This window comes from Danio rerio, chromosome 11, assembly GCF_052040795.2.
Source record: "Danio rerio strain M-AB ecotype USA chromosome 11, GRCz13ab, whole genome shotgun sequence".
Lineage (NCBI taxonomy): Eukaryota > Metazoa > Chordata > Actinopteri > Cypriniformes > Danionidae > Danio > Danio rerio.
Genome location: NC_141031.1, coordinates 37,326,663 through 37,341,928, shown reverse-complemented (window position 1 = coordinate 37,341,928; position 15,266 = coordinate 37,326,663). Strand labels below are relative to the sequence as shown.

The 15,266-nt window shown below is 38.4% G+C and overlaps 1 protein-coding gene across 8 annotated transcripts in view; it reads left to right on the top strand.

Annotated features, from left to right (window-relative positions):
* Positions 1–15,266, top strand: part of xxylt1 (xyloside xylosyltransferase 1) — a 91,569-nt gene that overhangs the window by 19,492 nt on the left and 56,811 nt on the right. The window lies entirely within an intron of this gene.

Sequence of the window (15,266 nt, the reverse complement as noted above, 5' to 3'; positions counted from 1 at the left end):
TTTCAATTTAAGTCTCTTATGCTTATCAAATTTGCATTTATTTAATAAATAAATGACAAAAGTAATAATATAATAAAATGTTTTTATAATTAAAACGTTTTTTTGTATTTAAATTAATTCTAATTCATTAATTATTGAATCAAAATCATTTTGATGATTGAAGCTAAATTTCCGCAATCATTACACCATTTTTCGGTGTCGCTTGATTTAAAAAAAAAATGGAATACTCACATATCTTTGGTATTTTTGAAGCATCAAACTAAACATTAGACATTTTGCAATAAGTTTGACTCAACCTAAAATTTTAAGGCCACCAGCTTCAGGACATTTTTGAGTTTACTCAACATAAATCGAGTTAAGTGCAGTGCTTGGGTTGTCAACTCAAAAAAACTCTGCAGCAAGGTTTTTTATTTTATTTATTTATTTATTTTTTTATCTACAACGTATTAAAAATCTGATTTTTGCATAATTAAAGGGGATGCTAAGATCTTAAAGTATGCTCAGATATTCTGATATATAAATAAGATAGGTTTGATTTTATAGATGTAACCAGCAAACATTTTTACATTTCTCCATCATTTTGGCTTTATTTTAACAGGACAGTGTACACCATGACATGTTATGCCAGAGTTAAATATAATGCCAATTTGCATCTGTAGTCCCTGTTTTAATATGATTGTACCATTAACAGTGCTTAAAAGAAAAAAAAAAAAAAAAAAATATATATATATATATATATATATATATATATATATATATATATATATATATATATATATATTATTTTGCTACTCCTCAGAAGTTAAAACAGTTGAGTTTGATCGTTTTTGAATCCATTCACTCTTAGCTTAGCATAAATCATTGAATCGGATTAGACCATTAGCATCTTGCTTAAACCTTTTTTTTAATTTATTTATTTATTTATTTATTTATTTTTTTTACAATTTTTCTATTTGAAGCTTGACTCTTGTATATTTACATTGTGTAATGGTCAAGAAACCAAGGGCTGCTGCAGGCACAATGATGTTTTTTATTTTAATTATTTGGGCGAGATGCTAATGGTCTGATCTGATTCAATCATCTATGCTAAGCAAAAGTGCTCCCGTCAGATTTAAAGATCAGCTAAATGGTACACACACACACACACACACACACACATATATATATATATATATATATATATATATATATATATATATATATATATATATATATATATATATATTACACACACAACATCCCTACAGTGTTGGTTGTCTGGAGCTGGGCAGTGACCTTTAAAGACACTAGCTTGAGTTCCCTCACTGCAGCAAACGCCCTGAGGATTTCAGACGACACCTGTGCAAAACAAGAAGTTTAAACCAGCGACAAAAACACTGAGAGCCTGGTGGACTCTGGGAAGTGGAAAGTAGAGATTGAATGCACATTCTGCGAACTCGGATTCACTGAAAACAGCTGCCTGCACTTTAGCAAGGCCTGCAGGGACGTTCAGGTCGATTTGTTTGCAAATTTCTCTGTATAACGTTTTAGTCAATTCTCACAGAGACGCATAATTCATAGCGGAATTGAAGCACTTTTGAAGCTGAAGCTTCGGAAATCGATAGCTTGGTGGTGCTCAATAGTGGGTTTCTGTTTATATATATATATTGTCCTCTTGAAATTCAGCAGACTTTGAATGTGTTGTTTGTGGCGTCTGAGTTTAATTTGGGCAGAAACTCCCCTCAGAGTTTTTCCAGCTTGATTTAGCGTCTGTGATTTTGCGATTGGGACGTTTATATCTGCAGGGGTGCCAAAGCACACTGTTGAAGTGGCATTTGTGCGTTTTTTTTTTTGTGTGTTTGGAAAGCTAAGAAAGTGGCTGAAAGTGTGGCCTGTGGGAGAAAAGAGCTTATTTTACAGTTTTGCACGTTCTGAATCTGTGCTAGACAAACAATTTGCAGGTTGACAAGAAATAGGTCAGCTGGCTTTATTGTTCACCTGCGGGTCATTGAAATGGAAATTGGCCAGGTGTTGTTGAGTCTGTGTTGAGTAATCGCTATTTCTTTTTGTTAACTGTATTAGAAATATGCATTCAAGAGCAGTTTGAGAGCGATTCCATTCTGTGAGGCATTAAGGTTAAAGGGCTTTGATCCAATGTGGCGAATTTGTCCCTGGATTTTGACATTTTGCTGAAGGACAAATTTTTAATTGTAATACTGTATAATTTTAAAATCCATTTTTTAATTAAGCTGAATTTTATCAGATATATTTGTAAAATTATACACACACAAATATAAATATATTTATATATATATTTAAATACAAATAGGTTTTAAAGGGGATGTTTTTGAAAATGTAAATACTGTTATCTCAGTGCATACTACAAAAATGGTCATGTGCTCTGTATATAGTCATCAGGGCAGTATGATATAAGGAACTACTTCATTCCACCGCTCATTCACATCTACAGCTGACTGTCAGAATAGCAGAAACTGCTGCTCATTTGCCAACATCACTTTAAAGCTAGTATGTGAATGATTCTCTAGCATAATATCTAAACTAATGACTAAACGGGTGATTTTGCTGACACCTTTAAGATTATAAGGCTGAACGGCATGAAATGCCTTCAGTCTACAGAGATTTCCAAGTTTCTCTGTTGCAATAATTACCCCGAAAAGCCAGAGCAAAGTAAACACTACAAGATAACTACGGTATAAATACAGCACTACAAAATACAAAAGAAAGAGCTCAACTTAGAATGTCCCTTACCAGTTCTGTAATGATTTGATCAGCTGGGGTTTGAAGTTTGTGCTAAGTTTTCCTCCCCTAAGGACTTAAGCATTCTCTGTTGCCGCCTTGTGGCAGAACGTCAACCATCTTTGCTCTGCTCTGTACTCCAAGCTAATGGCCACCAATGTGCTGAATCTCCGACATTTAATGAATAAACAATATTTGAAAAATAAATTAATATTTAAAGTAGGCACTTTTCTTATAAAAAAACTGCATAGTTACAATTTAATCAACTAGATTCTCTCTTTAAAAAAGCCTCAAAAGTACATTATGTTGCCCAACAGCTGCAATATTTGTCAGACTAGTCCTCTGCTTGCCACTTGTGTGGGGTGAGTAATACGCAAGAATGGAGAAACTGTAGGACTGCTGATGTTATCTAATATCTCAGGCTATCAGCCAATCAGATTTGAGAACCAGACAGAACTGTTGCATAAATATATAAAGTAATTTTTCTTACTACAGTACTTATACTGTTTTTATATATTGTGATTATAAAAAAATATTTTCACCAAATTAATCTATTTTAAAAGGATGATGGGAAAGTTTATATGGTAAAGAGCATCTGCATGAAATGTAATAAATTACAAGCATAGATGCATGCAAATTAAACAATGTTTTATGATTTTTCTGGGGAGTCATTGACAGTTTTCCTGTATGGAAAGTAAATTGTATAGTTTTCACTTCATAAATAAATACAACCATTCTTTGTTAAAGTGAAATCGCCACCTACTCGCTCATACATACAATCAAAAACTCAGGCCAGCATATGGTTTTTAAGTTACTTTTAATAAGTTAACCAGTTTCAACTTCATTTTTTTAGTTATGGAAATTTTAACTTGAGGTTTTAAGTCCATGTTATTGATGTAAGTTGATGTGATCTGTAAAGTTCATTTGATTCAACTTAAAGATGCAGTATGTAAGTTTGATACTCAGTGGTTGAACTAAGTATTGCATTCCTGGATCAGAACAAACTCAAGCACGGGTTGCCAGATTGAGCACCAACAGGAGTGAGTCTCGAGCTTAAAGGCTGATTTAAACTGTGTTCTATACATAAACTATGGCACCTGATAATAGAAATATTTTCTATATTAAAATGTCTTAACCAACACCTAATTATCAACCAAAACATATTTATACACTAAATAAGTATACAGTATAAATAAAAGGTAAAATACCACATTTATACACAAAGATATAAAAACATAAGACTACAAAAAGAAGAATAAAAACAAACCAAAGAATAAATAAATAAATAATCAACCATCCAACCAAATAAAGAATAAATAAATAAAAAAAAAAAATAAATAAATAAATAAATAAATAAATTATACAAATAAAAGAAAAGAAAAAAGGCAATTAAGATTAAGGTGTCTCCTTAAACTTTTTTTTAGAACAGGGCTTCAGACTTTCTGAAACTGTTCTGGCTTTTGTTTTATTGCGAACCAAATCTTTTCCATTTAAAGAGCATATAAGTAACTAGACAGTAAAGTTCGTCGAGACAAACTTTGAGGCTGGCTTGACAAAGCCTGTTGGTAATAGTTTGTTTAGTTTAAAAACAGTTTGAAAAAGTATAAGTAGCATGTTATTAGCATGATTCTAGCATGCATTAGCATGTTTCTAGCATGGATTAGCATGTTATTAGCATGAGTGTAGTACAAATTAGCATTTTATTAGCATGATTCTAGTATAAATTAGCATGTTTGAAAAAGTTTTTTCAAAGTTTGAAAAAGTATAAGTAGCATGTTATTAGCATGATTCTAGCATGCATTAGCATGATTCTAGCATGGATTAGCATGTTATTAGCATGAGTGTAGTATAAATTAGCATTTTATTAGCATGATTCTAGTATAAATTAGCATGTTATTAGCATGCTTCTAGCATGAATTAGCATGTTACTAGCATGATTCCAGAATAAATTAGCATGTCACTAGCATGATTCTAGTATGAATTAACATACTGCTAGCATGATTCTAGTATGAATTAGCAGGTTATTAGCATGATTTTAGCATGAATTAGCATGATTCTAGTATGAATTAGCATGTTACTAGAATGATTCTAGCATGAATTAGCATGTTACTCGCATGATTCTAGCATGAATTAGCATGTTATTAGCATGATTATAATATGAATTAGCATGTTACTAGCATGATTCTAGCGTGAATTAGCATGTTATTAGCATGATTCTGGCATGCATTAGCATGTTACTAGCATGATTCTAGTATGAATTAGCATGTTATTAGCATGATTCTAGTATGAATTAGCATGTTACTAGCATGATTCTAGTATGAATTAGCATGTCACATAGCATGCTTAGGTGGTTGCTAGGGTATTCTGAGTGGTTGCTAAGTCGTTGCTAGGCAGTTGCTAGGGTGTCCTGAGTGGTTGCTAGGTGGTTGCTAAGATGTTGCTAGGCGGTTGCTAGGCTGTTGCTAGGTGGTTGCTATGGTGTTCTGAGTGGTTGCTAGGTGGTTGCTAAGGCATTGCTAGGCGGTTGCTAGGGTGTTCTGAGTGGTTGCTAAGGTGTTGCTAGGTGGTTGCTAGGGTGTTCTGAGTGGTTGCTAAGGTGTTGCTAGGCGGTTGCTAGGGTGTTCTAAGTGGTTGCTAGGTTGTTGCTAAGGTGTTGCTAGGTGGTTGCTAGGGTGTTCTGAGTGGTTGCTAGGTGGTTGCTAAGGTGTTGCTAGGTGGTCGCTAAGGAGTCCTAAGTGGTTGCTAAGCGGTTGCTAAGGTGTTGCTAGGTGGTTGCTAGGGTATTCTGAGTGGTTGCTAAGGCGTTGCTAGGCGGTTGCTAGGGTGTCCTGAGTGGTTGCTAGGTGGTTGCTAAGGTGTTGCTAGGTGGTTGCTAGGGTGTCCTGAGTGGTTGCTTGGTGGTTGCTAAGGCGTTGCTAGGCGGTTGCTAGGGTGTTCTGACTGGTTGCTAGGTGGTTGCTAAGGTGTTGCTAGGCGGTTGCTAAGGTGTCCCAAGTGGTTGCTTGGTGGTTGCTAAGGTGTTGCTAGGTGGTTGCTAAGGTATTCTGAGTGGTTGCTAAGGCGTTGCTAGGCGGTTGCTAGGGTGTCCTGAGTGGTCACTAGGCCCTTATTAAGGCATTACTAGGCCGTTGCTAGGTGGTTGCTAGGCGATTGCTAGGGTAGTTTGGATGGTTGCTAGGCAGTTGCTAGGGTACCCTGGTTGGTTACTAGGCAAGCCTCACATACATGCCTGATAAAACATTTATACTTAGTAAGCATTTCTAGCAAGTTACAGTACTTGGCTAGTCAATATTAGCATGTAGCTAATCACTGCTAGCATGTGTAGCATTTAGGAAGTTCCGTTTGCTAGCATGAGTCAAACGAGCCAATCTCCAAGTCTCTACGATGTTCTGATGCTGAGATATAGCTGTTGATGAATGGTTGCTAGGGTACTCTGTTTTGTTGCTATGGGCGAGGTTACAGAGTGCACTTGATTGTGGTTTGCTGTCTAAGTCAAATGAACCAACCCCCATGTCTCTATGACACTGCTATGCAAAGATATGCATCTTGGCCTATTTTAATGGAAGTCTATGGAATCAATTTGGGGGCGTGGCTTGTGAGCTTCATTATCATATTGAGATGCTCATTGGTTGTCTGAGTCAGATGTGACATCCCCCAAGTCAATAGGACACTGCTAAGCAAAGATATGCATGTAGGCCAGTTATTAACATCAGTCTAGTATGAATTAGCATGTTACTAGCATGATTCTTGTACAAATTAGCATGTCATTAGCATGTTTCCAGTATGAGTTAGCATGTCATTAGCATGATTAGCATATGAGTAGCATGTTGCTAGCATGATTGGCATGTCATTAGCATGTTAGAATTATAAGCATTTGAAAGCACAGCTAATTACAGTCTATAGGACAGTTGCTAGGGTGCAGTATGTGGTAGTTAGGGGTGTGGCTAGAAAGTTAAAAGGCCATCAGTGATTGGCTGCTGGCTAGACTGAGTTAAATGAGCTTAGCCATTAGTCTCTATAACAGTCTGATGCAGAGTTATGAGCTCACAAAGTTTGATCCCATGGAAAGTCAATGAGAGTCTTTTGTAATGGAAGTCTACGGGACAGTTGCTAGGGTGCAGTATGTGGTAGTTAGGGGTGTGGCTAGAAAGTTAAAAGCTCATCAGTTATTGGCAGTTTGGTAGTCTGAGTTAAATGAGCTCAGCCATTAGTCTGTATGACAGTCTGATGCAGAGTTATGAGCTCACAAAGTTTGATCCCATGTAAAGTCAATGAGAGTCTTTTGTAATGGAAGTCTACGGGACAGTTGCTAGGGTGCAGTATGTGGTAGTTAGGGGTGTGTCTAGAAAGTTAAAAGCTCATCAGTTATTGGCAGTTTGGTATTCGGAGTTAAATGAGCTCAGCCATTAGTCTGTAGGACAGTCTGATCCAGAGTTATGAGCTCACAAAGTTTGATCCCATGTTAAGTCAATGAGAGTCTTTTGAATGGAAGTCTATGGGACAGTTTCTAGGGTCCAAAAGTGGTTGCTAGGGCGTGGCTAGAAAGTTTAAAGGTGATCAGTCATTGGCAGTTTGATAGTCTGAGTTAAATGAGCCCAGTTAGAGTTCTGTGCGACAGTCTGACGCAGAGTTACGAGGTCACAAAGTTTGGTCCAATGTTAAGTCTATGGGATTTTTCCGACAGTCCCGGGACGTTTTTCGGAAAACCGAAAGTCCAATCAGTCTGAGGAGATATAGCATACCGAGTCAGAATAGTTTGGAGGTCTGGTGTGAGTTTGGTGGTAATAGTTCGAAAGTTCAAGGAGGAGATAGATTTTGATTTTTAGAGTCAGAAGAAGAATAATAACTAGACAGTAAAGTTCGTCGAGACAAACTTTGAGGCTGGCTTGACAAAGCCTGTTGGTAATAGTTTATTTAGTTTAAAAACAGTTTGAAAAAGTATAAGTAGCATGTCATTAGCATGATTCTAGCATAGATTAGCATGTTATTAGCATGAATTAGCATCTTATTAGTACGATTCTAGCATGGATTAGCATGTTATTAGCATGAATTAGCATGATTCTAGCACGATTTAGCATGTTACTAGCATAATTCTAGCATGAATTAGTGTGTTATTAGCATGATTGTAGTAAAATTAGCATGTTACTACCATGATTCTAGCATGAATTAGCATGTTATTAGCATGATTCTAGCATGAATTAGCATGTTATTAGCAAGATTCTAGTATGAACTAGCATGTCACTAGCATGATTCTAGTATGAATTAGCATGTCACTAGCATGAGTCTAGTATGAATTAGCATGTTACTAGCATGATTCTAGTATAAATTAGCATATTATTAGCATGATTCTAGCATGAATTAGCATGTTATTAGCATGATTCTAGTATGAATTAGCATGTCACTAGCATGAGTCTAGTATGAAATAGCATGTTACTAGCATGATTCTAGTCTAAATTAGCATGTTATTAGCATGATTCTAGCATGAATAAGCATGTTACTAGCATGATTCTAGCATGAATTAGCATGTTACTAGCATGATTCTAGTATGAATTAGCATGATTTTATTGTGAATTAGCATGTTATTAGCATGATTCTAGTATGAGTTAGCATGTTATTAGCATGAGTTAGCATGTTACTAGCATGATTCTAGCATAAATTAGCATGTTACTAGCATGATTCTAGGATGAACTAGCATGTTACTAGCATGATTTCAGTATGAATTAGCATGTTATTAGCATGATTCTAGCATGAATTAGCATGTTACTAGCATGATTCCAGTATGAATTAGCATGTTACTAGCATGAGTCTAGTATGAATTAGCATGTCATTAGGTTGATTCTAGTATGAATTAGCATGTTATTAGCATGATTCTAGCATGAATTAGCATGTTACTAGCATGATTCCAGTATGAATTAGCATGTTATTAGCATGATTCTAGCATGAATTAGCATGTTACTAGCATGATTCCAGTATGAATTAGCATGTTACTAGCATGATTCTAGCATGAATTAGCATGTTACTAGCACGATTTTAGCATGAATTAGCATGATTCTAGCATGAAGTTAGCATGTTGTTAGCATGATTCTAGCATGAATTAGCATGTTGTTAGCATGATTCTAGCACGAATTAGCATGTGCTAAGGTGTTGCTAGATGTTTGCTAAGGTGTTGATAGACGGTTGCTAGGGTGTCCTAAGTGGTTGCTAGGTGGTTGCTAAGGTGTTGCTAGGCGGTTGCTAGGGTGTTTTGAGTGGTTGCTAGGTGGTTGCCAAGGTGTTGCTAGGTGGTTGCTAAGGTGTCCTAAGTGGTTGCTAGATGGTTGCTAGGGTATTCTGAGTGGTTGCTAAGGCGTTGCTAGGGTGTTGCTAGGGTGTTCTGAGTGGTTGCTAGGTGGTTGCTAAGGTATTGCTAGGTGGTTGCTAGGGTGTCCTGAGTGGTTGCTAGGTGGTTGCTAAGGCGTTGCTAGGCAGTTGCTAGGGTGTTATGAGTGGTTGCTAGGTGGTTGCTAAGGTGTTGCTAGGCGGTTGCTAAGGTGTCCCAAGTGGTTGCTAGGTGGTTGCTAAGGTGTTGCTAGGTGGTTGCTAAGGTATTCTGAGTGGTTGCTAAGGCGTTGCTAGGCGGTTGCTAGGGTGTCCTGAGTGGTCGCTAGGCCCTTACTAAGGCATTACTAGGCCGTTGCTAGGTGGTTGCTAGGCGGTTGCTAGGGTAATTTGGGTGGTTGCTAGGCAGTTGCTAGGGTACCCTGGTTGGTTACTAGGCAAGCCTCACATACATGCTTGATAAAACATTTATACTTAGTAAGCATTTCTAGCAAGTTACAGTACTTGGCTAGTCAATATTAGCATGTAGCTAATCACTGCTAGCATGTGTAGCATTTAGGAAGTTCTGTTTGCTAGCATGAGTCAAACGAGCCAATCTCCAAGTCTCTACGATGTTCTGATGCTGAGATATAGCTGTTGATGAATGGTTGCTAGGGTACTCTGTTTTGTTGCTATGGGCGAGGTTACAGAGTGCACTTGAATGTGGTTGGCTGTCTAAGTCAAATGAACCAACCCCCATGTCTCTATGACACTGCTATGCAAAGATATGCATCTTGGCCTATTTTAATGGAGGTCTATGGAATCAATTTGGGGGCGTGGCTTGTGAGCTTCATTATCATATTGAGATGCTCATTGGTTGTCTGAGTCAGATGAGCCATCCCCCAAGTCAATAGGACACTGCTAAGCAAAGATATGCATGTAGGCCAGTTATTAACATGAGTCTAGTATGAATTAGCATGTTACTAGCATGATTCTAGTACAAACTAGCATGTCATTAGCATGTTTCCAGTATGAGTTAGCATGTCATTAGCATGATTAGCATATAAGTAGCATGTTGCTAGCATGATTGGCATGTCATTAGCATGTTAGAATTATAAGCATTTGAAAGCACAGCTAATTACAGTCTATAGGACAGTTGCTAGGGTGCAGTATGTGGTAGTTAGGGGTGTGGCTAGAAAGTTAAAAGACCATCAGTGATTGGCTGCTGGCTAGACTGAGTTAAATGAGCCCAGCCATTAGTCTCTATGACAGTCTGATGCAGAGTTATGAGCTCACAAAGTTTGATCCCATGTTAAGTCAATGAGAGTCTTTTGTAATGGAAGTCTACGGGACAGTTGCTAGGGTGCAGTATGTGGTAGTTAGGGGTGTGGCTAGAAAGTTAAAAGCTCATCAGTTATTGGCAGTTTGGTATTTGGAGTTAAATGAGCTCAGCCATTAGTCTGTGGGACAGTCTGATGCATTTATGAGCTCACAAAGTTTGATCCCATGTTAAGTCAATGAGAGTCTTTTGAATGGAAGTCTATGGGACAGTTTCTAGGGTCCAAAAGTGGTTGCTAGGGCGTGGCTAGAAAGTTTAAAGGTGATCAGTCATTGACAGTTTGATAGTCTGAGTTAAATGAGCCCAGTTAGAGTTCTGTGCGACAGTCTGACGCAGAGTTACGAGGTCACGAAGTTTGGTCCAATGTTAAGTCTATGGGATTTTTCCGACAGTCCCGGGACGTTTTTCGGAAAACCGAAAGTCCAATCAGTCTGAGGAGATATAGCATACCGAGTCAGAATAGTTTGGAGGTCTGGTGTGAGTTTGGTGGTAATAGTTCGAAAGTTCAAGGAGGAGATAGATTTTGATTTTTAGAGTCAGAAGAAGAATAATAATAATAAGTTTAGAAAGGATAACAGTAGTCTGGCTTTGACAAGCCAGCCTAATAATAAGTTTAGAAAGGATAACAGTAGTCTGGCTTTGACAAGCCAGCCTAATAATAACTAGACAGTAAAGTTCGTCGAGACAAACTTTGAGGCTGGCTTGACAAAGCCTGTTGGTAATAGTTTGTTTAGTTTAAAAACAGTTTGAAAAAGTATAAGTAGCATGTTATTAGCATGATTCTAGCATGCATTAGCATGTTTCTAGCATGGATTAGCATGGATTAGCATGTTATTAGCATGAGTGTAGTACAAATTAGCATTTTATTAGCATGATTCTAGTATAAATTAGCATGTTTGAAAAAGTTTTTTCAAAGTTTGAAAAAGTATAAGTAGCATGTTATTAGCATGATTCTAGCATGCATTAGCATGATTCTAGCATGTATTAGCATGTTATTAGCATGAGTGTAGTATAAATTAGCATTTTATTAGCATGATTCTAGTATAAATTAGCATGTTATTAGCATGCTTCTAGCATGAATTAGCATGTTACTAGCATGATTCTAGAATAAATTAGCATGTCACTAGCATGATTCTAGTATGAATTAACATACTGCTAGCATGATTCTAGTATGAATTAGCAGGTTATTAGCATGATTTTAGCATGAATTAGCATGATTCTAGTATGAATTAGCATGTTACTAGAATGATTCTAGCATGAATTAGCATGTTACTCGCATGATTCTAGCATGAATTAGCATGTTATTAGCATGATTATAGTATGAATTAGCATGTTACTAGCATGATTCTAGCGTGAATTAGCATGTTATTAGCATGATTCTGGCATGCATTAGCATGTTACTAGCATGATTCTAGTATGAATTAGCATGTTATTAGCATGATTCTAGTATGAATTAGCATGTTACTAGCATGATTCTAGTATGAATTAGCATGTCACATAGCATGCTTAGGTGGTTGCTAGGGTATTCTGAGTGGTTGCTAAGTCGTTGCTAGGCAGTTGCTAGGGTGTCCTGAGTGGTTGCTAGGTGGTTGCTAAGATGTTGCTAGGCGGTTGCTAGGCTGTTGCTAGGTGGTTGCTATGGTGTTCTGAGTGGTTGCTAGGTGGTTGCTAAGGCATTGCTAGGCGGTTGCTAGGGTGTTCTGAGTGGTTGCTAAGATGTTGCTAGGTGGTTGCTAGGGTGTTCTGAGTGGTTGCTAAGGTGTTGCTAGGCGGTTGCTAGGGTGTTCTAAGTGGTTGCTAGGTTGTTGCTAAGGTGTTGCTAGGTGGTTGCTAGGGTGTTCTGAGTGGTTGCTAGGTGGTTGCTAAGGTGTTGCTAGGTGGTTGCTAAGGAGTCCTAAGTGGTTGTTAAGCGGTTGCTAAGGTGTTGCTAGGTGGTTGCTAGGGTATTCTGAGTGGTTGCTAAGGCGTTGCTAGGCGGTTGCTAGGGTGTCCTGAGTGGTTGCTAGGTGGTTGCTAAGGTGTTGCTAGGTGGTTGCTAGGGTGTCCTGAGTGGTTGCTTGGTGGTTGCTAAGGAGTTGCTAGGCGGTTGCTAGGGTGTTCTGACTGGTTGCTAGGTGGTTGCTAAGGTGTTGCTAGGCGGTTGCTTAGGTGTCCCAAGTGGTTGCTTGGTGGTTGCTAAGGTGTTGCTAGGTGGTTGCTAAGGTATTCTGAGTGGTTGCTAAGGCGTTGCTAGGCGGTTGCTAGGGTGTCCTGAGTGGTCACTAGGCCCTTATTAAGGCATTACTAGGCCGTTGCTAGGTGGTTGCTAGGCGATTGCTAGGGTAATTTGGATGGTTGCTAGGCAGTTGCTAGGGTACCCTGGTTGGTTACTAGGCAAGCCTCACATACATGCCTGATAAAACATTTATACTTAGTAAGCATTTCTAGCAAGTTACAGTACTTGGCTAGTCAATATTAGCATGTAGCTAATCACTGCTAGCATGTGTAGCATTTAGGAAGTTCCGTTTGCTAGCATGAGTCAAACGAGCCAATCTCCAAGTCTCTACGATGTTCTGATGCTGAGATATAGCTGTTGATGAATGGTTGCTAGGGTACTCTGTTTTGTTGCTATGGGCGAGGTTACAGAGTGCACTTGATTGTGGTTTGCTGTCTAAGTCAAATGAACCAACCCCCATGTCTCTATGACACTGCTATGCAAAGATATGCATCTTGGCCTATTTTAATGGAAGTCTATGGAATCAATTTGGGGGCGTGGCTTGTGAGCTTCATTATCATATTGAGATGCTCATTGGTTGTCTGAGTCAGATGAGCCATCCCCCAAGTCAATAGGACACTGCTAAGCAAAGATATGCATGTAGGCCAGTTATTAACATGAGTCTAGTATGAATTAGCATGTTACTAGCATGATTCTTGTACAAATTAGCATGTCATTAGCATGTTTCCAGTATGAGTTAGCATGTCATTAGCATGATTAGCATATGAGTAGCATGTTGCTAGCATGATTGGCATGTCATTAGCATGTTAGAATTATAAGCATTTGAAAGCACAGCTAATTACAGTCTATAGGACAGTTGCTAGGGTGCAGTATGTGGTAGTTAGGGGTGTGGCTAGAAAGTTAAAAGGCCATCAGTGATTGGCTGCTGGCTAGACTGAGTTAAATGAGCTTAGCCATTAGTCTCTATGACAGTCTGATGCAGAGTTATGAGCTCACAAAGTTTGATCCCATGGAAGTCAATGAGAGTCTTTTGTAATGGAAGTCTACGGGACAGTTGCTAGGGTGCAGTATGTGGTAGTTAGGGGTGTGGCTAGAAAGTTAAAAGCTCATCAGTTATTGGCAGTTTGGTAGTCTGAGTTAAATGAGCTCAGCCATTAGTCTGTATGACAGTCTGATGCAGAGTTATGAGCTCACAAAGTTTGATCCCATGTAAAGTCAATGAGAGTCTTTTGTAATGGAAGTCTACGGGACAGTTGCTAGGGTGCAGTATGTGGTAGTTAGGGGTGTGGCTAGAAAGTTAAAAGCTCATCAGTTATTGGCAGTTTGGTAGTCGTAGTTAAATGAGCTCAGCCATTAGTCTGTAGGACAGTCTGATCCAGAGTTATGAGCTCACAAAGTTTGATCCCATGTTAAGTCAATGAGAGTCTTTTGAATGGAAGTCTATGGGACAGTTTCTAGGGTCCAAAAGTGGTTGCTAGGGCGTGGCTAGAAAGTTTAAAGGTGATCAGTCATTGGCAGTTTGATAGTCTGAGTTAAATGAGCCCAGTTAGAGTTCTGTGCGACAGTCTGACGCAGAGTTACGAGGTCACAAAGTTTGGTCCAATGTTAAGTCTATGGGATTTTTCCGACAGTCCCGGGACGTTTTTCGGAAAACCGAAAGTCCAATCAGTCTGAGGAGATATAGCATACCGAGTCAGAATAGTTTGGAGGTCTGGTGTGAGTTTGGTGGGAATAGTTCGAAAGTTCAAGGAGGAGATACATTTTGATTTTTAGAGTCAGAAGAAGAATAATAATAATAAGTTTAGAAAGGATAACAGTAGTCTGGCTTTGACAAGCCAGCCTAATGAAAAACCCATTGCCGATAAGTAGGTGGAGCTGCTGACTTCTAATTCATAAGAATAAGTCGTCTAGCCAGTAAGGTTGCAAAAGCTACACTATCAGCCTGTAATGAATTTAATTCAACATATTCTTGCAGGTCTGTGTGTGGAGTTTGCATGTTCTCCCTGTATTTGCGTGGGTTTCCTCCGGGTGCTCCGGTCTCCCTCCACAGTTCAAAGACATGCAGTACAGGTGAATTGGGTAGGTTAAATTGTCCGTAGTGTATGAGTGTGTGTGTGAATGAGAGTGTGTGGATGTTTCCCAGAGATGGGTTGTGGCTGAAAAAGGCATCCGCTGCTTAAAAACGTGCTGGATAAGTTTGCGGTTCATTTCGCTGTGGCAAACCCGGATTAATTAAGGGACTAATTAAAGCCGACAAGAAATTGAATGAATGAATGAATGAATGAATGAATGAATATTCTGGCAGTATTCCAAATGGTGCTGTTAAGTGGTTTGGGTCTATTGACAATGAAAAACAGCAGAAAAAATATCGCACAAAAATGAGACCGATTTAAACAAGACAAGAATGTGTGTAACAGTGTGGCTGGTTTTCAGTTTAGTTTTAGACCAGTGTATTCTGTGCACAACCTTGAATTGAATGAGAGTATGCCTAGCGTTTATTGATGATTCGTGTAAGAATAAGATCCCAGATATTTTCTTCAATCATTAAATTCAGTTCCTCCTCTCAAAAAGCCTTCAGTACATGTGTATGTGAACATACAGTAATCTCAAGCTCATTTCTAAACTAAATGATCTATTCAAAACTAGCTCAACCTTATATTGTTCCCAGTTGGCTGATTT